At 40.1% G+C, this 26,554-nt stretch overlaps 1 protein-coding gene across 1 annotated transcript in view; it reads left to right on the top strand.

The window, feature by feature from the left end:
* The window catches only part of LOC121526387 (neuronal PAS domain-containing protein 3), a 471,697-nt gene that overhangs the window by 210,837 nt on the left and 234,306 nt on the right, over nt 1–26,554 (top strand). The gene's annotated exons all lie outside the window — the stretch shown is intronic.

The raw sequence follows: 26,554 nt of genomic DNA, 5'->3' as shown, positions 1-26,554 counted from the left end.
TGTTTGACTCCTCATGTTCTACAAAGTGTGTTTCTATGTGTGTGTTCCCATCCACTTAGCATTACATACAGCCAGACTGCCGCTTTACACAAAATCAACCTCCTGCTTAGTGAGACTTTAAGCTCTGAGAGAGAGAGGAGCATCGGAGGAGAGAGAGGGAGTAGAAAAATGAGAGGGATAAAGACGAGACAGGGGGAGAGAGAGAGAAATAAACGAGACAGTCAATTAGAGAGACAGAGGCTATCAGTGAGGCAGAGAGAGAGAGGCCGAGAGACGGAGAGAGAGAGCTGCAGGAGCCTCGTCTCGTTATGATCCATCTCGTCTCTTTGTACCAGCTGACGTTTTTATGATGCGGCCTGCTGGCTGGGCTAATGGCTTCCTCCATTATACTGAGGGAACACAGTGACCCCGACACCCGGATAAACACAGCACTCACATCAAACCCCTCCCAAACCCCCCACCCAGCCCGCAGTCCGGCTGTGATTCACTGCCACCGCACTCAACTCCAGCGGGCTGCGTTCAATGGCAGACTGAGAGCAGGTGGAGCCCAGGTTAGCTGGGCTGAAATGAAGCTCCATCCTGATGCTTTTGGGATAGTTTTATATAATCCAAGAGGAAATGGAGATTTAAAGATAAAGTAAAGCATTTGTTTTTAGAAGTACCCTTGATGTTCTGTTTTAATTCAGCTGATTTTATCACTTTAAACTTTAAGTTTAAGTCTTTTGGAGTGCCAATAAGCCTTAGACACTCTTGATTGTCTTTCCAGGTAGCATCTGTTTAGAAATCTTTAGCATTTGCTAGATCAACCCTTTGGTGTCTGTTCAAAAGTACTAAGATTGTCACAATGCCATATCTCCATACTTAACTCTTTGGGTGCCACTTTTTTCAAGAAAATATTCAATTTTGACATCAAGATTTCCAAAGGCAGTAGCTTGAAAGTGGTTAGAGATAAAGGCATACTGTAAATGAGAAAAACCTTCAGTATGACCCAAAGTTTGAGATGGGAGTAAATTCACTCATCTAATTTGCATATTCTGACATCACCAGGCGGCCTTCACCGCCATTGGCTGTGTGTTTTCTCCCACGGCTTCTAACATGTCTGCCCCTATCTCCACGGTGTTTTTCATTCCCTACCTCCGTCACTATTAGCGGCATTTTGACCACCCCAGTACCCCCACCATGTCCCCTCCCTACCTGGCCACAGTGAAAGCATTGGCCTGGGTATGTGCTGCTTGTGGACTATCATGGCGCTCGGACGCGCAGTTGGTGCTCACAGACGCACCGCCAGTCTCACCCATGGTTTCACCGGACTAGACGTCATGTCAGAGGGTGAATATTCCTCTGTTCCTCGCTGCATTGTGAGTATTCTCACTAAAATTCACTCTCTTTCTCTCTGTTACACGTCGACTACAACCACCACTTCCTTGTCACCTCAACCGGGGGTGTGGCTTTCAAAACTCTCTCTCTCTAACCCTAACCCCCTAAACCTAACCCTTATAAAAATAGTAATAATAAAAAAACTCTCTCTCTCCAAAACTTATAGAAACACACCCATAAATGCTGCTGGGATTGAAGTTACTCATGTCCGCCATCTCCTGGTGTAAAGTAGTAACAACATTAGGCACCATATTTGCAGCTAGAGCCTGTTTAATTCAGCAATGTTGCTTGTCGCAATTTTGCGACTTTGGCGCTTAAAGAGTTAACATCAGTATCGACTAATATCCAACCTGACATCCCAGATAGAATTATTTTACATGCAGGAGATAAATCCATCCTGGCAGCACCCCATAGACCAGTGAATCTCTTGGTTAATTGGGTTGCCTGGAGACAAAATTCTGGCAAGAAATCTTTAAGGAACGGAAACTTTAGCTAGACATGCTGCACATCCATGTATTTCAGTTAAATCTGCTCTGCAAATTTGTTTTTACTCGCAACTTCTGTTTTGTTATCTTTAACTTCCTGAGCACCGACCCAGGAGCCAGGATCCTGTAAGGCCTCATCATTATTATCCTGTCAGAAGAATCACTAACTGTGGGGCCTCAGCATGCCCCAAAGTCCACCAAACTTTCCAGAAATGTGTCCCCCTGTGGAAACTTACACAGTTTGGTGTTTTCATGCAGGTCCATTACTCACTGGCCCAACTGTGGCCCCAAATGTGAGTTGGGGGACTGGGTAAGAGCTGCATGCATGAAAACTGGTACACATATGTATCATGTCTAGGTGGAAGTAAAAGGCTCTTATGACCATCCTCTTAAATGTACAGGAAGTGCATTACATATGGTTAAAGGTCGAATTTTGGTGATTCTCGCAAATTAACACGACATGTTTTAACAAACTATTCCAAGAAATTTCATTAACCTCTTAAGACCCAGCATGCACATATGAGGACATGACATCTTGGCTTTCCTACAACAAAGTAATCATTTCTGCTGTTAGAATTTTTGAGATTTTTGTCTGGAATGTCCAATAAAGTTTAAGAAATTAACTTGAAATGTTAGGAAACATTACCTTTTGGATATTTTGGGGAATTTTCTGCAAAATTTGCAAGTATTTTAATGGAACTTTAGGGGATGTTGGTAGATTTTGTAGAGAAAATTGCATGAATTATGGCATCTTCATAGGAATTTGGGATTTTTTTTTTTTTTTTTAACATTTTTGGGAATTGGATTGGGAACTCTGGGCTAGAGGTTGTCCTTTAAAATTTTTAGGAATTTTCATGGACATTTAAGGAAATTAATTTGGACATTAGGATGTTTCCATCATTTTATAGAATTTTGGAGAAAATATTTGTATTTTTTTTTTTTTTTTTAGAATTTGATAGAAAAGTTTAGGGCAAATTTTCTTTGACATTGTGGAAATTTGCTCAACAATGTTCAGGAATTTTCATGGAATTTGGGGGAGATTCTTTTATTGGTATGTTTAAGCTCTATGATAAAGCTTCATTGAAAGATTTGTGGATTATTTAAAATAATATTAACCTACTTTTATGGGAATTTGTTTGGATTTTGGGAAGGAGTTTTTTCCTACAAAAATTCCAGCCTGATGTTTTAAATGATCAGACCCTACTCATCCCAAATAATTGTGTGCTTTCCAAATACAAGCTCAGGTCTCAGGAGGTTAAATTGACTTCAGATTTTCTGTGCTCATTCTAGACAACCTGGAGGTGTTAGGAGGTGCAGACTGTGAGTTTTCACTGCAGTGCTGGGCCGTGACTTGGAGCCAAAGTTCAAAAACATTTGCTCATCTTTTTTGCAGTTTTTCAAAACCAATGATTCCATATAACTTTTCAGTGCTTATGTGAATCATCACCAAATGAAAAAAGGGGCAAGACTTAGCCTTTCAGTGCTGCTTGCAGTCCTAATTTTGTTTGAAATGTCAAACATTTGCCAAAATGCTCACCTAAATGCAAATGCAGCTTTTGACCTCCTCGTCCCAGTGCAACCTAAGATTTTATTTGTAGGTGGGTTATAGCTAACTAGGACCATGAGGGAAAAGTGTAGCTAAGAGGCTATGCATTCATTTTTTATGCAGTGGGAAAGGCAGCGTGTGATGCAAGGACAGCCTGTTGTTGGTGTGTGCTTGTGCTTTATATTGCATTGTGAGCATAGAATGACTCATGGGAAAATACGTCAATGAATTAGTTTATTACTGGGGGGGTGCAAAATCACAAAAAAAAATTGAGTTACAGGTGGTCACAAAGCATCAAAAGTGACTGAAAAGTGATGACAATGGGCAAAAAAGCTTTAAAACTGTGCAAAATTGGGGGAAAGAGGCATTTATTGGCAACAGGCAGCTTAAGTTGGAGAAAATTTCCAAAGAAGCAGGATAAAAGTGGCTAAACCTGATGAAAAAGGGCAAAAATGGGATTAAAGTGGGAAAAGTTGATGCAAAAAGTGGTAAAAATGGTCAGAAAGCAGCAAAAAATGATGAGTGGGGCAAAAATGGGGAGAAAGGGTGGAAACGGGTCAGAAAGTAGCAAAAATGGGTGAAAAGTGACAAAAAACAAGTTACAGGTGGCATAAAAATGCTCAAAGTGGTGAAAACATGAAAAAAAATATAAGAAGAGTGACTAAAATGGGCAAAAATCAGTCAAGAGTGGCAAAACTGGGCAAAAAATAGGAAACAAGTGGTATTTAATGGCAAAAGGTAGCCGAAACAGGTGAAAATGGGGAGGAAAAGGGCAAAAATTGTATTAAAGTGGAAAAAAATGGGGAAACGTTCCAAAAAGAGGTGGCAATACTGGGCAAAAAATAGGAAACAAGTGGTATTTGATGGCAAAAGGTAGCTTAAATGGGCAAAATCTTTTGAAAAAGAGCAAAATGTGGGATAAAAGTGGCAAAAAGAAGTGGCAAAACTGGGCATAAAAAAGGAAACAAGTGTCATTTAATAGCAAAGGTAGTTACAATGGATGAAAATGGGATAAAAGTGGCAAAAAATGGGGAAAAGTGGCTAAAAGAGGTTTAAAAAAGGGCAAGAGAGAAGAAACAAGTGTATTAAATTGTAAAAGGTAAATTAAATGGGCAAAGAGTTGCAAAAAAATGGAGAGAAAGGGCAAAAATGGAATAAAAGTGGCAACCAGAAGTGGCTAAAATGGGCCAAAACTAGGAAAAAGCAGTAATTAATGGCAAAAGGTAGCTTAAATGGGTGAAAGGGGCAAAAAAGTTTCCTTTTTTAAGGTTTCCTGGGGAAATATTTCCAAAAATGAAGACATAAAAGAGCCACACGTGGCTCCAAGGCCACATGTTGAGTAACACTGCTTTCAAACATTTCGGTCCGCTCTGACTTCCTGTGCAGCGTTGGGTGTTTTGTTGATGCAGATTTGCACTGACAGATCCTGAAGCAGTCTCCAGCTAACAGTCGGATGTTTCTCTCTGTAAGCTAACCACCCTGATCCCTCTCCAGCTGTTTAATTCAGGTTAGTCGCCATTTAACAGCGGGATCGTCTCCTCGCTCATGTCTGATAACAACAACACGACCGCTGCTGTCTGAAACTAAAGCACAGTGGGACTGAGCGGAAGCATGTGAAACACAGAGCCACATCATGATCACACTGGAGGATAATTATTCTCCATCCCACAGACCCCCCGCCCGTCTTTAATCACTCTGGCTTTTTACCCAAACATCTTCGTCTTAAACACGAGAGAGGACGAGCAGGTCTGCTGCAGCTTTTGGCTTTAAAACTTGTCAAACATTCCTTCGCTTCTCTCGCCGCAGAAACCTGTGGCGCCGCTGTCGGCCCCCAGCTAAGCCCTGTTTGGAGACGCCGCTCCGTCCGCCGGCTAAAACCGCTCGCGGTGCATGCTCGCACTTAATAAACGGAGAGTAATTTGGCCAGCTGCGAGTGTGAGATGTTTTGATTCCCCAGTCGCAGTGTAAAGAAAAATGGAGTGACAGAGGGAGAGGGAAACAGCAGTAATTATAAAACTAATTACCAAATGCTGATGATGCCCATAGGCTTTGCATAACTAAATTTAGACGAGGAAATTGCTTTCGGCTGGCGACGTGGCTGCCGGGTGTTTCGTTCGTCTCTTCTTGTTCCCCCTCCCTCTCTCTCGTCCTGCACGCCATCACACCAAAGAGGAAAAATAATCACCATGGAAACAATTACTCCAACACCTTCTTTTTCACCCTTTTTTATTTTGTTGGCAAACACAAAACAGCTCCAGGAAGTGTTGTTGTCCAACAATGTGTAGTAATGACAGTAAATATAGTGGCTTGTTTCTGTTTACCCCCCGAAAGACGCCACAATTAAGTGGAACGCCGGGACGCTCAGAGAGAGAGGGAGTCGTTCACTTACTGGATCAAGCTTTGTTTCCCTCTGTGGGTTTGCATATAAAATGACATGTTTTTGTCTCACTCAGTGTCTACATGGATTTCTACTCAGCTGACTTCTGATTTTCCTCCGCAGTGATCGCAGTAAAGCTGTCGGCTGTTGTAGATTCAGTTTGAGCAAACTTTGATCAGCCTAGTTTGTTTTTATCTGCTGCCACTGTCTCTTCAGTCATTATGGGATGGTTCATAGAGTTCAGAGCAGAGATTTCTGATTGGTAGAAAAGTCAGAACATAATTTGGATTAAGGTCTGAAAACAGGTTGAGTCCACGCAGACTTTCAAGGTCTCTTAAGTCCTTTTTGGGGTCTTTAAAGGCCAGCAGAGGGACAATTCTTTAGTTCTGATTATAAGATTCAGAGAGGACTGACAAACAGTCTTCACTGGTTATCAGGGGACTCTAGAGATAATTGTTTATATCGAAGCCATTTAAACCACTTAAAAGACTATCTTAACTCAAAATCATGAGATAAAAGTCGTGATAATGAAATAGAGGGTCAAATGTATGAGACAGAAAGTCCTTAGCCCTCACTCCCTTGTAATTTTAAGCGTGGTTGAGGCCAGTATGTCCAGATATCAGGCATGCAGATAAGTGTTAATAAAATAATCATTTTTCAACTTTTTTTTTAAACTTTCACTGCTTCAAATCTCTTCAATAACTTCAACCCTGAACATTAAAATTTTTTTATGTACAGGCATAAAAATCAGAGGAAATATGTAGGATATGAATCACAAACACATGCATTTCCACCTCTAACTAAAATGTGACCGTGATTACTCTAATTACGCGCGTATATAAATTTACTGCATCTTTGAGATATGATATATTCTCTCCTATTGATGGAAAGGACCCGTGCATCCTCATGCATGTCCATCCACTTGCTATGAAGTGAGGGCAAAGTTGAAATTGTCCAAATGTCCCTCTTTCTTAGTCCCAGTCTGCAGAACTCAGAAGTAGCATTTTCGACTGTAAACACTCCACTTACAGCATGTCCGGCTGTAAACATAGATGCAGATTCTCACCCGAGCACACACGTAGGAGCACACAAACTTTTCCTTACACATGTAGCCCACTCTCAGACATCCATATCTAGTGGCATGAATGGTTTCATTTAATTCTGATGATGTTTAGTGGGTGAAATAGCGCTTCAAACACTCTGAGTCCGTGGAAGAAGTCCTGCATGCACGTTGCTGAAGGGGTTAAAATGGTGCACTGACACTATCTGCTGGATCACTGTGGAATGGTGAAATTTAGAGCCCTGGTGATCGAGTGACTGCATAGAAAAGGTTGCTGTATGTTGTTTTGGTGCCATAGACACACAGTCAATAAACGTGTTTTTAATGGAAGTCTATTGTCCAGATTTTGGACAAACAAGGATGGATGGAGCTATTTGGTGTCAGTAGAAGTCTGTGGGCAACACTTTTTTTAATATGAAGAAAAATAATAACTTTGGCCAATTGTGATGCCTCAATCTATAAAAATGTGACTATCAACTCAAAATAATGATGATAAAAATGAAAAAATGGACATAGTAGGATCCGAGGGTTAAAGCTCTCCGGGTGCTCCAGCTTCCTCCCACCACCTAAAACATGCTCGTCAGGTTAATCGGTGACTCTAAATTGCCCGTAGGTGTGAGTCAGAGCATGCCTGGTTGTCTGTCTCTGTATGTCATCCCTGTGACTGAGTGGCGTCCAGTCCAGGGTGCACCCCGCCTCTCGCCCAATGACAGCTGGGATAGGCTCCAGCCCCCCCAACCCCCAACCGGATAAACGGATGGATAAAATTCATAATAATGACACAGAAAGTTGAAAATATGAGATTAAAAGTCCCAATTATGAAATAAAATGGTATAATAATGAGATGGAAAGGGATTATAATAAGAAAAAAAACAAAAAACAAAAGATAAATGTCATAATTCTAAGTTGAAAAGTGTAATTTATGAGATAAATGTCAATATTATGAGGAAGGTAGTCGTCATCATCAGATAGAAAGTGGAAATCAGGAGGAAGTATTTTATGACAATGACATAAAAGATCAAAACTCAAAAATTAAAGATATAAAAGTCAAAATCATGAGACATAAGCCATAATAATGGACTGTATCAATTCTACCTTTTATCTCATAATAATGACTTATCATTTTATTCTCAGTACTATCACATGATTTTGACTTTTTATCTCATAACTACGGTTTTTAAAAAAAAATTAAAGGTTACTATAATTTACTATCTAAAAAACAAAAATTCTAAAATTATTTTAGTGAACTGTAACAAAATAAAGTCTAAGCTTTATAAAAAAAAAGAAAACTAACTAAAACTGTATAGTGCGCTTAAAAAACTAACTAAAATAAAATAAAAATAGAGACAAAATCTCCTTAGTTTTAGTCTTTGACACAACCAGACTGACTAGTACCGACACCCTAACCTGGGGAGTGTAAAATGGCGTGATCTGATTGGTTAAGACTTCACACAGTGGTAGTTTTATGCCTGGAGATTTATTCAAACATCATCTTTAAACAAATAAAATGGTAAGTGAAGAGTAGCCTGTTTGAATATGTTTTAAAAATGTCTGACGTTCACTCAGCCCCGACATCTATCCATAAAAAACTACAACTAATAAAAACTAAACTAAAATGAGCATTTTTGCAAAATAAAAACTAAACTAAACTAACAAACCAGCAGTCAAAACTGATAACAACTAAACTGAAATCGAACACAGAAAATGAAAATAAAATAAAAATAAAAACTAATGAAAAATCCAAAACTATTAAAACCTTGTTTTAAATCTTAAAATTATGACTTTTTACCCAGAGTTCTGACTAGTTTTATAATTTCTTTTAACTATCATAATTTTGACTTCTAATTTGAGAAGTCTGACTTCTTTTGCTCATATATGATTTTTTTTTCATTATAACTCTGACTTTTAATCTGTTTCTTATTAACACTGCTCAGGAATGGCTTACTATCTCATAATTTAAGCTTAAATATCAAAATTAAAACCAACAATATGTCACAGTGTTGACTGGTTATCTATAAATCAGGACTTTTCACTCTTTATTGAGAGTTTTTTTAATCATAATTAAATTTTTGTCTCAGAATTATCACTTTTTTGTCTTAAAACCACATAAATATGACTTATTCATGATTTTGACTTTCTATCGTGAGTAGAAGAAGATGGATGGGTGAATAGACATCATTGAAACAACAATATAACAGGTTTATAATCTGTGACACAAGGCTATTTTAGATGGAAATAATTAGAGTGTGCCTTGGGCTAGTTTAAATCTTTACAGCTGTAGTAAGAGGGTTCTTGAAGGTTAACGGAGTCTTTGTGCCGTTTAAGCCGGTCTAAAGATGCTCACATTCAAAGATTTTAAAGGGGTTCTGGTTTTGATTGGTTCAGGAGGGTTTTGGTGGTAGTAGAGATCAGTAAGGAGCCTTTACAGTCTTTAAATTGAAAATAAAGTTGAAAAGATGAAACCTAACGGCCATGCCGGCTCTATAGAGCCACTAAAGGATGGTCGTACGCAGCATTTCCTTGTTGTTTTTCTTACTTTCATTAATACACCCTTCCTTCCCATCAGGATTGTCATTCTGTGTTTCCAGGAAAGCCCACATTCATTGGTATCACTTTGTATAAATCATAGTGGGACTCTTGTGAAGGACGTTTAGCCATTAGAGCTGATGTCCTTACTAACCCTGTTATACATCTAATGTCCTTTTCTAATCTGTTTATCCGCCTTTCCCTCCATAGCAGACAAATGGGGCATTATTGGCTTATGCACTGCTCACTGTAGGGCCCTCAGCAGTCAATCATCCACTCTAATATTCAGAAAGGAAAGCTTTGACACTGAATTAAAACCGACATGAAAAGCTCGTGTTGAACAAAGTAAAGTATTTCCAATCAGGTGTAATTGGCTTGTCGGAGCCAGCGGTGATATATGTTGGTAATTAGTTAAGCGGCCTGAGTTTGTCTCAAAGGGTGTTTTTTATTTTTTAATTATTTATTCCCCCTCCTCCTGCAGCTGATCGTGAATCAAAATGTCAGAATAAACGGGGGAATAAGGAGCGTTTTAAGGAGCTGCCGCACCGATTGCCAATACACATGATTGGACCGGATGGGGGTCGAGGGAATAGGAGGGGATGTGGAGATTTACCCATCAAATTCTCCTGGTGTCTGGAGATTACCCTCCGATAGATATAGAAATATAGTTACCATGGAAACTGTGCATGTGCCAATAGTGAGAGGGGGCCCAACATATGCTCTAGACATGATAAAGGCATAATAAAAGCCTAAATGTGGTATAGTTTGACTGTTTTGGACAATTACCAGTCCAATAAAAGACTGAAGAAAGTCAGATTTATTCCACATGTGAAGCTAAGAAAATTCAATCTAATTCTATGTAAAACCTGATTATGTTCACAGATGAAAATTAAGAATCTTTTCTGCAATCAGTCTGAATATTAATTGATTTTGTTTGATTTTGTTTTCTCTTGCAGGACAGTCCAGACTAGGATGTGAACATGTCGGTGTAACTACAGTTACTTTTCTTGTTCTAGGCAGCAGGCTTGTCACTGTACCAGGAATGTAAACTCTGATACTGTACAAGATAAAATTAAATGATAGTTGGTAGCTGTAGTGGTATTAGTCCTGAACTTTCATTACTCTGTGCATGTCACATGACTAAAAAAATCTGAATGGAGAATAAAGCGATCACATGTGGCCTGTGGTGTAATGCAGGATATATGCCAGTATAAGGACTACATCTCTTTATCAGTCCAAGAAAAGTCTGTCCACTTCTTAATCCACTCTTCTACAATGGAAAAGGCAACAAAAAAAGAGTCTGAGCACACGCTTGACATCACAATTATGACCTCTGTATCACAATATGGAGGCCATAATACGATACATATCACAATACAGAGGCCACGATACTGCACATGTCAGGATACAGAGGCCATTATACGAGACATGTCAGGATACAGAGGCCATTATACTGGACATATCATGATACAGAGGCCATGATACTGGACATATCATGATACAGAGGCCATGATACTGCACATATCATGATACAGAGGCCATGATACTGGACATATCATGATACAGAGGCCATTATACGAGACATATCATGATACAGAGGCCATGATACTGGACATATCATGATACAGAGGCCATGATACTGGACATATCATGATACAGAGGCCATTATACGAGACATATCATGATACAGAGGCCATGATACTGGACATATCATGATACAGAGGCCATGATACTGGACATATCAAGATACAGAAGCCATTATACGAGACATATCATGATACAGAGGCCATGATACTGGACATATCAAGATACAGAAGCCATTATACGAGACATATCATGATATAGAGGCCATGATACGATTTACATCCCAAGGCCTTTTCTTTATTGGTTGTCTCTCACACACCACTTTTGTATAATTATTGGCTGAACAGCTTCCTACAGAAGTTACAGCTTTTTTTTTTTTTTTTTTTTTTAAGTGTGGAGCATTGACATGCAACATGACTGAGCATCAGCAGAGATTTTGCAATGCCACTTTTTTCAGCATCATTCAGCCTGACTATGTTAGGAATATATCCTGGATTTTTTCATACCTAGTAAGAAGTGAGAAAACTAGCACAGGTTTGAAAAAGTATCACAACATTCTGTGTTAAGTGAAGCAAAAGTTTGTTGAACATCATTAAATCTAAAATGTGAGAGGTTAAAATCAAACCATACTGACTATACAACTTTGTTAGCATCTTTAAATCCAATATAAGATTTAGAAATAGAGCCCAGATCTGAGCAGAGCTATCAGCAGTCTGAAATAAGAAAGAGGGAGTGATAGAGACATAAAGATGGATGTTAAAGACGATAAAAATGGAGGATAGAGCAGTGAAAGGATAAAGATGAAAACAGATAAAGGTGCCGGAGATAGAGATGGAGAGATGGGATGAGGAGGACGAGGAGGAGGAGGAGGAGGAGTTTCACAGAGCGGTTATGAGTGTTATTAAGAAATGGCTCGGCTGCTAACGGAGCGTTCAAATGGCGGTACAGCTGAACGCTTCACGGCCCAGCAAACACAAGCTCCACTGCCCTCTCTCTCTCTCTCCTGTTGAATTAAATCTCTCTCTTTCTTTCATTCTTTCACCTCTTGTTCCCTCATTGTCCTCCAACTCTCCTCTGCTGGATTTGAATTGAAAAAATCATTTCAAGTTTGTAGTCCCTGTATGTTCATGCGCTTCTATACACAGACCCTCATAACTTTAATTATTCATGCTTATGTTTTCTGATTGCCAGTAGCTAGTACGACTTCATATTGCAAAGGTTGCATTTTGAAAAAAGTTTTTTTTTGCAAGCAACGCGTGCATGTGCACGTACTCCTCCTTCTGCACAGCTTTGATCTGTAACAATACAAAAATACCTCATGCATGAACATTTTTATCAGTATGGACTGAAGCCAGGCTGCTACTCCCAGTGGAATTTGATCAACTTGAGCTGCAGTTGGTCAAAATCCTGCAGCTTCCTGCATGTTTGTGAGGAGTTGACGTGTTTCTAAGTTCTTTTAAGAATAACAGAACAAGGTTGATAATAGTGAAGATTGGCTTACATGTGACTTAAACCAGAATTTCTTTGTCTAAAGACTCAAATAAGACTAAATAACTGCCCACATGAGAGAATAACGGAGGAGAGGAAATGGAGAGAGAAAGACAGGAAGACCTCTGGAACTTTAAAGGTGTAGGGAGTAGAAAAGAGGAAACAAAGAGTAAAAAAGTACAACTCCACTTTCAAAAAAGCTTGCACGCTGTGTAAAATATATGTGAGGACAGCAACACACCTCAAAAAAGTAGGGACGGAGCAACAAAAGGCTGGACAAGTAAGTGGTGTTAATGAAAAACAGCTGTAGGAGCATTTTACAGCTTACTAGGTTAACTAGCAACATGTCAGTAACATGTCTGGTAATAAAAGGAGCATTTTAGGGGGGCAGAGTCTCTTAGAAGTAAAGACAAGCAGAGGATTAGCGATCTAGGATTAAATCCATTAAATTGTGGAACAGTTGCTGAAAATACTAGTGCACACCTGTGATCTTTTGGCCCTCAGGGGCCACTGCATTAAAAACAGACATGATTCTGCACTGAAATCACTGCATGGGTGCAGGAACATTCCAGAAATCATCATCTGTCAACAGACGTGCCATCCACCAGTGACAGTTAAAGCTGGATGATGGAGAGAAGAAGCCATATGTGAACAGGATCCAGAAACACCGCCGTCTTCTCTGGACCAAAGCTCATTTAACATGGACTGAGGAAACATGGAAAACTGTTCTGTGGTCAGAGGAAACCACAGATGGACTAGGGAGGATCTGGAGCATCCAGCTTGTTCTCCTGGCTCAGGTCTAAAGCCTGCATCTCTGATGGTATGAGGTTGCATCAGTGCCTATGGCGTGGGCAGCTCTAACATCTGCAGAGGAACTATCAATGCTGAGAAGCAGACGTCTCTGTCAGGGAAGGCCTTGACTATTTCAGTAAGACCATGCTAAACCACATACCACATCCATCACAACAGCATGGCTTCACAGGAGGAGTGTCCGGGTCCTGAACTGGCCTGCCTGCAGTCCAGACCTTTCACCAGTAGAAAACACTTGGAGCATCAGAAAAGGAAGAAGACCCAGAACTGTTAGGCTGCTAGAATCCTACATCAGACAAGAATGGGACAACATTCCTCACTCCCAGTCATTTACAGTCTGTTAAAAAGAAGAGCGGATGCTACACAATGACTGACCTGTCCCTACTTTTTTGGGATGTGTTGCTGCCATTAAATTAAAAATGAGCTAATATTTTTCATAAAATGATATTGAATTTACACAGCGCCCCAACTTTTTTGGATCTGGTTTTGTAAAGGATACATTTAATGAAGTTGAAGGTAAGGAATCAAGAAATCAGGGACAAAGGAAGCAAGGAGAGAAGGCTGGAATAGTAGGAGGTAAAGCGTCATACAGCTCCAGTAGCAGAGTTTATTTCCTGAAGCAGCTCGGCAGTAATTTCAGATACTGTAAGTGTGTGTGTTCATGCTAATTAGCTGGCGCTAGCCGCGGCTGGAAAAACCCATAGACATGCTAATCAGAGATAGGGCTAACTGGCACTGGGCGGCCAAGAATTAATGTGTGTGTGAGTGTGTGTGTTTATGCAAAGAGAGTAAAACTGATTTAAAGTCTGAAGACTGAAGGAGAATAAGTCCGCTCTTCAATGTTTCTGATTAGCACTTCCAATGTGCACACACTAACCAAATATGTGTTTCTCACTTCCTGTCTGCCGCTCCGAGTGCAGCGGTTTCTGGGTATGAGGTTGTCCAAATTTTCAGCACTTCAACAATGCTTTTAAAAAAGGAAAATCTCTATTTTCACTGAATTTATGAAGGGAAAAATGTCAATTTAAACCCCCAGCTGCTACCAGCAAAAGAGAGAAAGAGAGATGGTGAGTACGATTATTGCTAAAGTCAGGCTCCATGATGCTTTTGTCTCTCATGATGGTCATTGTGTTGGATCAGGCACTCACAGAAACATCAGTTCATGCCGTGACTCAGCCAACAGACCTGCAAGCATCATGACAACCCCGATGAAGGCGACGACTAAAACTGGGTAAAAGTTGCAAGAAATGGGTGAAAAGTGACCAAAAAGTTGGTTACAGGTGCAAAAATGGTCAAAGACATAGAAATAAATTAGTGAAAAGTGACTAAAATGAGAAAAAGCTGCAATAAATTGGGAAAAATTAGCAAAAAGTGGCATTTAATGTCAAAAGGCAACTTAAATGAGCAAAAAGTGGTGCAAAATGACAAATAGGGAACAAAATTTCAAACAGACAGGGGGGTAAACAGCAGCAAAAAAGCAAGAACATGGCAGAAATTGTTTAAAGTGGCAACAAAATAGAAAAAAGAGGCAAAAAATTGCAAATAAGGGCATGGAAATATACTGACAAACAGGGTCCAAAACTAACAATCGCCACTCGCCAGTTACGGGTAGATTTTGTCTCTGGCTGGTAAATTTTTAAGACCACTCACCACTCTGGTGAGTTATTTTTTTTACCAGCGAAAAATTCATTTTTTTGTTGTTTTTTGATGCTGGTATCGGCTGGTTTCCTGGCAGAGTAATGTGTATTTCAGACCGAGACGATCTTTGGTCACGTAAGTCCGTCAGTCATGACGTCATTCACAGCGCGCCGAGCTGGATAGCTTGTTGTTACTGTACCCGTACCTCCTTGCTCACAGTGTTGCCAACTTGGCGACTTTGTCGCTATATTTAGTGAGTTTTCAGACCCCTGCTGCAGAGGACTACTGTGGAACTGCAAACAGTGACTAGAAAGAGAATGTGTTTTTATCTGGATCACTCTGGAGACGTAGTATGTGGAATTTTAGGGTTAGGAGGCTGAGCTCTAGATGGACCTTATATGGTGATACTGTGAGTAGCAGAGTTGGCTGAGTGTTTTCAACTAAAGGTAGATAAGTGTTAGCATTTTTGTTTCATTTGATTCAAATACCGTCGCTGGTAAACTAGACAGAGAACTCCTTCTCTCTCACCTCTGCTTGTGTTTTGACACACAGTAGAGAAATATCATGAACATGAATGTTCAACAGTCCAGCACTGATATTTTAGATTTTTATCTTGTGTCCCCAACTAAAAATAATCATACTTTTTGTGTAGTCCTACACCGCGTTCCACATTATTATGTAAACACCGTTTTTCTCTGATTTTCTAAATATCAATGCAAATGACAGTCATAATATTTTTCAAGTCATCAACAGAGTAGAATTCAAATGTTTTTGAACAAACTTCATAATGATAACTATTTTTTTTTTTTTTTAATAAAAAACACAAAATGCACTTTTCCACATGTTCCACATTATTAAGCAGGCCACAGGTTTCAGCAATATGGGAAAGAAAAAGGATCTCTGCTGCTGAAAAGTGTCAAATAGTGTAATGCCTTGGACAAGGAATGAAAACATTCGATATTTCAGGAGAAATTAAGCATGATCATCATACTGTGAAGAAATTTGTGGCTGATTCAGAGCACAGACGGGTTCGTGCAGATAAAGGCATAATGAGGAAGGTTTCTGACGGACAAATACATCAGATTAAGAGAGCAGCTGCTAAAATGTCATTACAAAGCAGCAAACAGGTATTTGAAGCTGCTGGTGCCTCTGGAGTCCCACCAACCTCAAGGTGTAGGATCCTCCAGAGGCTTGCAGTCGTGTATAAACCTACTATTCAGCCCCCCCTAACCAATGCTCACAAGCAGAAACGGTTGCAGTGGGCCCAGAAATACATGAAGACTCATTTTCAAACAGTCTTGTTGACTGATGAGTGCCGTGCAACCCTGGATGGTCCAGATGGAGGAGTAGTGGACGGTTTGTGGATGGCCACCATGTCCCAATGAGGCCGGGACGTCAACAAGGAGGGGGCGGAGTCATGTTTGGGCCGTAATCATGAGGAGAGAGCTGATAGGCCCCTTTAGGGTCCCTGAAGGTGTGAAAATGACCTCGGCAAAGTACATAGAGTTTCTGACTGACCACTTTCTTCCATGGTACAAAAAGAGAACCGTGCCATCTGTAGCAAAATCATCTTCATGCATGACAATGCACCATCTCATGCTGCAAAGAATCCCTCTGTGTCATTGGCTGCTATGGGCATAAAAGGAGAGAAACTCATGGTGTGGCCCCATCCTCCCCTGACCTTTAACCCCGTTGAGAACCTTTGGAGCATCCTCAAGCTAAAGATCTATGAGGGTGGGAGGCAGTTCACATCAAAACAGCAGCTCTGGGAGGATATTCTGACATCCTGCAAAGAAATTCAAGCAGAAACTCTCCAAAAACTCACAAGTTCAATGGATGAAGAATAGTGAAGGTGATATCAGAGAAGGGCTCCTATGTTAACATGGAACTTGGCCTGTTAAGATGTTTTTGATTGAAATAGCTTTGATTTCAGTAAATATGACCTCCTAATGATGCAATTTCTACAAATGACCATTTTCAGTTCTTTACAACCTATAAAATGTTTTAAAAAGCTGTTGTGCTTAATAATGTGGAACAGTGCATTTTGAGGTTTTTATTTTTTTTTAAATAATTTTTGTCATCATGAAGTTTGTTCAGAAACATTTGAATTATGCTCTAATGGCTGATGACTTGAAAACTATTCTGACTGTCATTTGCATTCATATTTAGGAAAATCAGAGAAAAATATCATTTGCATAATAATGTGGAACACGGTGTATTGTTAGCTTGTCGAAGTGAAAGTAAAGAACATTTCTGATCATTAATTTGTTGATGAAAGTAAGACTGTCGTCTCTTTAACTTCTCACGCGTTCTACCCTTTTTAAAATCCTCTCCTCTCCTCCTCCCCCATCCTCCCTTCCTCACCAAAGACAATCTGCTGCAGTAGTTGCAGCTGTTGTTTCTTAGCTCCATCACTGGAAATCTTCTGTTGTGTTTATTAACAAACTAAGGATGTAAAAAAAAAAGTTGCTTTGAGGCTAAAAGCGTAGAAAGTTCATTTTGAAACCATCTGTCCCTCAGGACGCTGATTAATTTGTCGCCGGCTGCCTGTCACTCAAAGTGTTTGATCTGCTCTCGCTCTAATTGATTTTTTAATATTTTGAAGGAGGAAAAAAAGTCGACCTAAATTGACTTTGATGAGGTTGTTGATCAGAAGAACTTGAGGATTTAAGAAGCAGTATGTTTAGTCTCAGCTGAATCAAAGACCACGGGTAAATACGGTTTTATTTTTCACATCTGATTGAAAACGTTGCACTTTCATCACATTTACTCCTTCTATAAGTGAAAATAATTACTTTCCCCTTCAGATTTAGAGTCTCTCAGGGCCTCACAGCTCCTACAGAAAGTTAGATCATAACGTCTTAATCAGCCGCCATGATTTAATGAATCTTAATTCTACTTTTACAGGAAAATTAAAAATCCATATTTACTCTGGAGGACCAACAGAAACTTGGAAATACTTGAAACTTTATTTAGTCTCTTTTAGGAATTTAAAGGCCAGTTCCACTTTCTTTTCCAAAAGCTGCCAATAAAAGGCAGTCAACATGAGAGAAGAATGTTTTATACACAATACAGCATGATATCATCTTCAAAGGCAGGGAAGGAATGTTTTATAGACATCAAAGGATGATACCATCTTCAAAGGCAAGGGTGGGAATGTTTTATAGACATCAAAGGATGATACCATCTTCAAAGGCAAGGGAGGAATGTTTTATAGACATCAAAGGATGATATCATCTTCAAAGGCAAGAGTGGGAATGTTTTATAAACATCAAAGGATGATACCATCTTCAAAGGCAAGGGTGGGAATGTTTTATAGACATCAAAGGATGATACCATCTTCAAAGGCAAGGGTGGGAATGTTTTATAGACATCAAAGGATGATACCATCTTCAAAGGCAAGGGTGGGAATGTTTTATAGACATCAAAGGATGATACCATCTTCAAAGGCAAGGGTGGGAATGTTTTATAAACATCAAAGGATGATACCATCTTCAAAGGCAAGGGTGGGAATGTTTTATTAACATCAAAGGATGATACCATCTTCAAAGGCAAGGGTGGGAATGTTTTATGGACATCAAAGGATGATACCATCTTTGATGATACCAAGGGAGGAATGTTTATAGACATCAAAGGATGATATAATCTTCAAAGGCAAGGGAGGAATGTTTTATCAACATCAAAGGATGATGCCATCTTCAAAGGCAAACTTCTTTTTGGCAATGGAATGTTCATAAAGTTAAGGATGTCGGGGCTTTCCTCCGTTTTTTTTGCCAAATTGTGGAACGTGGTCGGCCATTTTTAGAAACATTGGTGGAAAGAAAACTGAGGGCCTGGACTAGCCTGCATGTAAAAGGCAAGGATATAACATATTGTAAGCTTTCATCTTTGAAGGCAGAGGATGGAATGTTGGTGAAGCTGGGGATGTTGGTTGGGGATGTTTTTTGCCATGTTGTAGGTTATAGTTAGCAACTTTTGAAAAGTGAGTGGAACCTTGGCTACTTCCACCCCTGCCATGCAGACATCACTTCCTGCCTGTTGTCTGAAGAAGGAGCCAGCAGGTCTAGCTCTAGCTCTGTCATATTTCTAGCTCCTCCTGCATGTTTCTGGCCAGTCTTGTGCCTGCTTCTTTGTTTGCTTTCACCAGCAGTTAGGAAACAGTTTTCTCAGTGCAGACATTCATCATGTGACTGTTTTGGACGACTAAAAAAACCCTTACACCTCTACATTTGATTTGTGGTTTCTTTTCCAGAGAGCAGCAGATCCATCAGCTTTAAGGAGGTTGATTTAAGTTCAAATAATTGGATAAAATATTCATCATTTCTTGGTTTTGTATCAGTGTTGCATCACTACTGTCACACACCCGCCCGCAATCTGACTCTAACAAAGCTGCACAGCAAAGGCTGACTGACTGATAATGATGGCGTCTGCGTGTGCGTTCATATGTGTGTATTTTGGGGTCAGAGTGCTCATGTCGTCGACGGTAAAAAGCGCCTGTTTTGGTCTGTTTTTGCACGCTAACGCGCACACAAACATACGAAGTGATAGCGTGGCTGTCAGGATTAAGTGCTCTGTAATTGTGTGTCTGAGGATGCAGCTGTGTGAGAGTAGGAGCTGATGTTATTAAATGATATCAACATCAGAGCTCCTGTTTGAAGTTTAACTTCCTTTTTGTTCTCTAACAGCTAAACTCACACAAACACACAGGCTGTTAGTTTGTGTGTGAGGGAGTTTATTGCAGAGTTATCAGCCTCCTACATCAGCTCTGAACAGCCTGTGAGTGTATGTGTGCTATCAGTGCTGTGTCTCAGTGTGGGGATGAGAACCATACATCATAGTTCTACTGTACCAGATAGCTTATCACACGCAGAGAAAGGTTCCAACCACAGATGGGAGAAAATATTAGACCAAACCTGAGTGACGTCAGACATTTTAAAGCCAATTTTCTGCAGCCGGCATATTTAAAACATCTCTAACTAACTTTGAATCCACATTTAAAAAAGCATACATTAGTGCCAGTTATTTAAAAAACACAGTATGCAAGATGCAGCTTGCATGTGCATGCACAGCAAACAGAGCACACCTCTACATATGCTTCATGCAGTCCTTTTACTGAATGCTTCAACTCTTGCAAATTGCAATGAGGGTGTTTACGAAGGGGGCCTGGAAGCAAATCAAACTTGCAGCGTTGTTTTCTCACATCAACAGAAGTACATCAGCACAGAGGGGAGATTTGTCCTTTTATTCCTCTTTTTCTCTGCACAACGACACATATGCACTCTCTCTCTCTCCCCCCTGCTCTAAGGTAATATGAGAAAAAAATAATCCCAAACTGTTATCAGAGGATCTAGGAATGTGAAGTGATGCTCCAAGTGTGTTATAATAGATAAAGATTGTTTATAAATCAAGCTTATAGCGTTAGTTCATGCAGGCCGCTGCACTATAAATAAGATCAGCTGATCTCACCAAGCCCTCATTAGCTGACAGCCAGCTGATTTGCACTGAGCCATGCTATCGGCTAAGCACATCCAGGCAGCCATATTTAAACTGCTCGAGCTTGGCTTATATCTCTGCAAGCCACATTTTGCAACCCTCCTCCACCCCAGCTCCTCCTTTATTATGCTTTTGACTTAATCAGTGTCGTTCTGTTGTCACTGATGCCTCCTTGCCTAAGGCTTTCCTTGTAGGCACAGGAAAGGCAGGAACATGTGCCATTCCTGCTTGATGCTTTCCATGTTGGCTGGTAGAAGGGCAAGGGATCCCAGAACGGCCACACCGCCAAATACAAATAACAGCAATACATGCAAATGAATAACTGCTTTTAAAGAGAAATGTATTTATAAATACAGATCGTGTGTTTCTGCCTCTGCAGACAACCTCTTCTGAACAAATGAGGGATTTCAGTCTTGTAGACTTTAGACGTAATCATTTAAAGCAGTGTTACTGAACCCTACTCAAAAAAAAAGCCAAATTGTTGAAACATACTATTGCAAGAGCCACAATCTAAGCAGTGAAAAGTGGTAAAAAAAAAATGGCTTGAAGTAGCAACAAAAATAAGTTAGAGGTGGCAAAAATGGTCAAAAAGCAACAAAAATGGGTAAAAATGGGAAGGAAAAGTTGAAAAGGGGTCAGAAAGTAGCAAGAAATGGGTGAGAAGTGACAAAATAAGAGTTATATGGGATATAAAATGGTCCAAATGTGGCAAAAGTGAAAAAAAATGGGCAAAAGCAGTTGAGTGCCAAAAAAAAAAAAAAAAACATGGTGGGCAAAAATTTGGATAAAGTAGCAAAAAGAAGTGGCTAAAATGGACAAAACCCAGGGAAAAAGTGGTATTTAATGACAAAAGGTAGCTTAAATGGGTGAAAATTGGGAGAAAAATGGTAAAAAAAAAAAAAAAGGCAAATATGGGATAAATGTGGCAAAAAATGTCAAAATGGGTAAAAAAGTTGGACAAAAGTGGTATTTAATGACAAAAGGTAGAAAATTGGGAGAAAAATGTTTAAAAAAAAAAGAGGCAAAAATAGGATAAATGTGGCAAAAAATGTCAAAATGGGTAAAAAAGTTGGACAAAAGTGGTATTTAATGACAAAAGATAGCTAAAATGGGTGAAAAGTGACAAAACAGGTGAAAGGGGCAAAAATGGGTTCAAAGTGGCAAAAAATAGATAAGGTTGCAAAAAAGTGTCAAAATGGGCAAAAAAGTAGAAAAAAGTGGTATTTAATGACAAAAGATAACTTAAATGGGATAAAAGTGGCAAAAAAATAGGTAAAAAGTTGAAAAAAACTGTTAAAATGGGCAAAAAAGTGGGGGAAAGTGGTATTTAATGTCAAAAGGTTGCTTAAATGGTTGAAAACTGGGAGAAAAAACAATTGTGACAAAGGGCAATAATGTAATCAAAGTGGCAAGAAATGGGTAAAAAGTTGCAAAAACCTGTCAAAATTGGGAAAAAGTAGGAAAAAAGTGGTATTTCATGACAAAGGTAGCTTAAATGATTGAAAAGTGGCAAGAAATGGTGAAAAAAAGGGTAAGAAGGTTTGCCTTTGTAAGGTTTTCTGGGGGAATAATATTCCACATGAAGACATAAAAGTGCCACTTGTGGCTCCAGAGCCACATGTTGAGCACCACTGATCTAAAGCTTTCTTTCAGGTTTTGAGTTTAGTTTCAAAAGCCCAGCTCAAACATCCGAAATGTATTTGAAAGTAAACACACTAACCTTTGAATAAACTAAAATAACCCCGTTGTATTTCCCCATTTTCACCCCATCTTCCCGTCCGTGGAGCAGACGGCTGTGAGCCCCGTGGTTTTAAAACCGAGCTGCTCCTCAGGACCAGACTCTTGGAGGAGGAGTCGTCTGAACAGATGGACACTTAAGTGGCGATGACGCTCCGCTGACCTCTTATTTCTGCTCTGGATTTTGGGCTAACAGAAGGAGACTCATGAAAAGTGTAAATTAATTTTTACAACACTTCCTGAAACATGTTCATTTATGACATTCGGCTGAAAGTGCAGCGTTGTTAATGACGCTCCCTGATACTCGCGGTTTTATCACAACCGTCTCTTTAATGACGCTCCCTGGTGGGCCACAATCTGTTGCTTAAGGACACACAGGCAGCGTGTTCAGGCTATAAATAGAGGCTTTGAACCAATCAAGATATGATTTCACATTTTATCCTGATAAAAAGATACCAATTATTCACTGTCCTCAGAAATATGAATTCCCCTGCATATTCCACCTGCTGCCCATTCCTCCATGCAACAAGCAAAGTCCAAGAAACGTCCAGAAAACGATCAAAGGCTCATTTATTCTCTTAGTGCAATAATTGTAGGGGATAAACGAAGCCTTCTGCCTGTTCTCTGCAGTTTCGTATTTCTGCACGTTTTTATGGATACAGAAGAAATGTTGCGGTACTGCTAGTAATCAATGAGGCAGAGTTAAGTTTAAAGAAGCCAAATGACTTTCTTCTCTATTTGAAAATAACTGAGAGTAAAAGAAGAGCTCTGTGGATTTGGGCTGAAACTAGAAAGAATAAAGAGTTAAATGCTGGATGTTGTTGTCTTTCTGATAACCCATTTATATCTAATATAAATCTATAAAATGCCTTAGGCATATGCAGTGCATTCAGAAAGTATCCAGACCCTTTATTTATGTTGCAGCCTGATGCTACAGTCTAAAAAATTCATTTTATTCTCAATAATCTACACTCAGTACCCCATCACGACAAAGTAAAAACAGAATTTTAGACATTTTTTCAGATGTATTAAAAATAGAAAACTGAAATATCACATCGACCTAAGTATTCAGACCCTTTACAACAACATGTCTGCAAAAATGTCTAAAATTCTGTTTTCACATAGTCGAGACAGGAGTGTAGATTAATGAGAATTAAAATGAATAAATGACTGTAGCGTCAGGCTGCAACATCAGAAAACTGAAAAACGAACGGTTCTGATTTTTTTTCTGAATGTGTTGTATATGCAAACATTTCATTAGTGTCAGTATTAGTTAAACCAGTGATTGCTCTGTGAGCAGGAGCTATATTACTGTTAACAGATTCATCGCTTCACATTTACTATAAAAGATGTTTGAAAAGTAAAAATCCCACTCATTTAACAGTTAATATTTAGTCAGGAACACCCTTGTTATAACCTGACACGCCAGATAAATTTGTTTCACTCATCGATCTAGAAAACCTTCCATAGTCAGCGTTTGGGAAAGGGCGGAGGCTTTGGAGGGTGATTGGATGAACGTTCCATCTATCACATCTTTACCGGCCAATCAGAGCAGCAAAACACATGACATAGCCGCGACCGAGGTGCGCTTGCGCAGCAACCGAAAATAAATGAACCATGGCGACTATAGACATGTCAGTACACGACTTCAGTCGTTTTTGAACAGAAAACAACTCACTGCTGTTATTTGTTCTTCGTTTAATGAAGAAATGTTGTGGCGGGAGGTTCATCACAGTTTTAACTAGAAAAGCACTCAGAGAGCGCAGACCTCCGCCATCAGCCCTATCTCCCAATAGTGAAGAATCCTTTAAAAACATTCCTGGATCCGGCCCCATGTGCCCCCCACCACGGCATTCACCAATTACTCCCTCCCCGGTGGGGTGGAAACAGGGTAAGGCAAAACATTGGCTTCACTATGTGTGGACTGTCATGGTGGAAGCATTACCTGCCGGTGCCATCAGATGCACTGACAGTCTCACCCATGGTCCCACCAGACGACTGGAAGTCATGGCAGAAAGTGAGTATTCCTCTGTTCCTCCCAGCATTGTGAGTATTCTCGCTATGATTCGCTGTCTTTCTCTCTGTTACGCTCCGACTCGTCTCCTCGACTGGGCGTGCATCTTTCAAACTCTATAAACTCCAAAACTTTGAATAGAAACACACCCAAAAATGCTGGGATTGAAGTTACTCATGTCTGCCATCTCCTGGTGTAAAGTGATAATAGCGCAGACCTCTGCCATTAGCTCTATCTCCCAATAGTACAGAATCCTTTAAAAATACCTGGATCCAGACGGTGATCCAGATCAGTCCCAAAATTCAATCACTTCTTTCTTATGCCATTTCTGACATTTCCTGAAAATGTAATCAAAATCTGTCCACAATTTTTTGAGTTATGTTGCTCACAAACTAACTAACAAATGAACAAACCCACCCGGTCACATAACCTCCTTGGTGGAGGTAATGAACATTACAGGGTTACAACTGGTGGGTTAAGGCCCATAAAAGGGTCTCAGAGCTCTTTCCAGTGAGTCACAACTGGAGCCAATAAACATTTAGAAATGCATAAGTCCTTCGTAGACACATGGTAATTGTATTTTTTAGGTTTTCCTATTATTATGAGTTTTTATGTTGTTTGGATAACACTGCTAGTTTTCCTAAGAAAACAAGGAAATTCCTCAGAAATCTGGGTAATGGTGGCTCTCGACCAGTTTAGAGGCGCTGATTTAGGACGCATCACCTGGTAAGGTGCGGGGCCAGCGTGAAGCACCTGGATGGCGTGCTCTCCTCAGTTTGGTGACCGCCATAGTTGGGCTCCATCACTGTGTTCAGACCGGATAAATAGCTCTGTAACTTAGTTTAAGAAGTGGTCTAAAAGTTGTTCCTGTGCTGATATGAGATCATCCTCCGTATCGATGGATCATAATTCTTTTCTGCTGCTCTGATAGGAAGCTCTGACACAGATCAGATGGCGTTGTGTTGAAAAATGGTTTGGTGTGTTATTTCCTTATTTAGGTTTTATCTCAGGGTGATGCAGGCGGCTGATAGGAGCTCCATTTACAGATGCTGTTCTCTGCTGCAGCCCCACCTGCTTCTGCACACGCTCCGCTGCTCTTTGTGTCTTCTGCTGGGACATTTTGTCCGTCTGTCTCTTTATTTCACCGTCTGCTCACATGTCTGTTGTTTTATTCTGCTCTCCAGTCTTCATTTTTTTTAAGCCCATCTCTCTCTTTCTCCCTCCATTTCCTTGATTTCATGGCGGTGGTATGAGTGTGTGTCCGCGCCTGTGTGTGTTACGGCGCAGGCGTGTGTTAGATCGTGAGAGTGTGTATTTGTGCGTGCCCATGCTGTCGAGCTGCAGTGCTAATCGATTAACGCCAACATGTCTGAACCAGCATCGCATTAGTCAACGTCACACACTGCCACCTGCACTAAAGTGTGTGTCTGTGAGTGTGGCTGCAGCGTAGTTAGGCACAAGGGCCTGCAGGTGATTACATTCCTGAGGATATGAAGGAGTGAAGAAACGGAAAAGAAGGAGAAGTATGAGGGGAAAACGAGGAAAAAATGGAGAGGAAAGCAGAGGAGGGATTCGGCTTTGCTAAATCTCAGTGTAGCATTATTAAATGTGTTAATTAACAACAATTTATTCATTTGTTACACCATTTAAACATCTATTAATGCCTGCAGGAGCAGTGCCTTTATTTCTATTCATTTAATTTACAGAGGTAATCTCATAAACATCATCATAACAGCAATGAGACGTGACTTTTTCAGAAGTTTTAGAGAAAATAATCAAAGTCAGAGCAACAGGAGCTGAAATAACACTCGTCGTGTTTTGTTTTCATAACCCATGAGCATTAAAAAAACACGGCTTGAATCTATGAATATTATCAAGAAAAAAACAGGACATTGTGGTGTTTTTGCATACCTGAATGCTCATGCTCTCTCCTCGTTCATTTATCCATGATAACCAAAGCAGGAAGGGTTCCATAACTCACTGCAAACGTAATCTACATTTCTGATATTTCTATGATTAATTACCTTGATATAAAGTCCTCGTTTAGTAAGTGAGGACTGAATGCATTGAAATCAGTTGTAAGTCTATAAAGGAGGAGGCTGGGGTGGAGGAGGTGAAGCTTTAGTTTATAAAGGAGGAGGCTGGGGTGGAGGAGGTGGAGCTTTAGTCTATAAAGGAGGAGGCTGGGGTGGAGGAGGTGGAGCTTTAGTCTATAAAGGAGGAGGCTGGGGTGGAGGAGGTGGAGCTTTAGTCTATAAAGGAAGAGGCTGGGGTGGAGGAGGTGAAGCTTTAGTCTATAAAGGAGGAGGCTGGGGTGGAGGAGGTGGAGCTTTAGTCTATAAAGGAGGAGGCTGGGGTAGAGGAGGTGGAGCTTTAGTCTATAAAGGAAGAGGCTGGGGTGGAGGAGGTGAAGCTTTAG

Source organism: Cheilinus undulatus, linkage group 18 (assembly GCF_018320785.1).
Source record: "Cheilinus undulatus linkage group 18, ASM1832078v1, whole genome shotgun sequence".
In the NCBI taxonomy this organism is placed as follows: domain Eukaryota; kingdom Metazoa; phylum Chordata; class Actinopteri; order Labriformes; family Labridae; genus Cheilinus; species Cheilinus undulatus.
The sequence above is the reverse complement of the archived record's forward strand: the minus strand, read 5'-3'. Positions and strand labels throughout refer to the sequence as shown.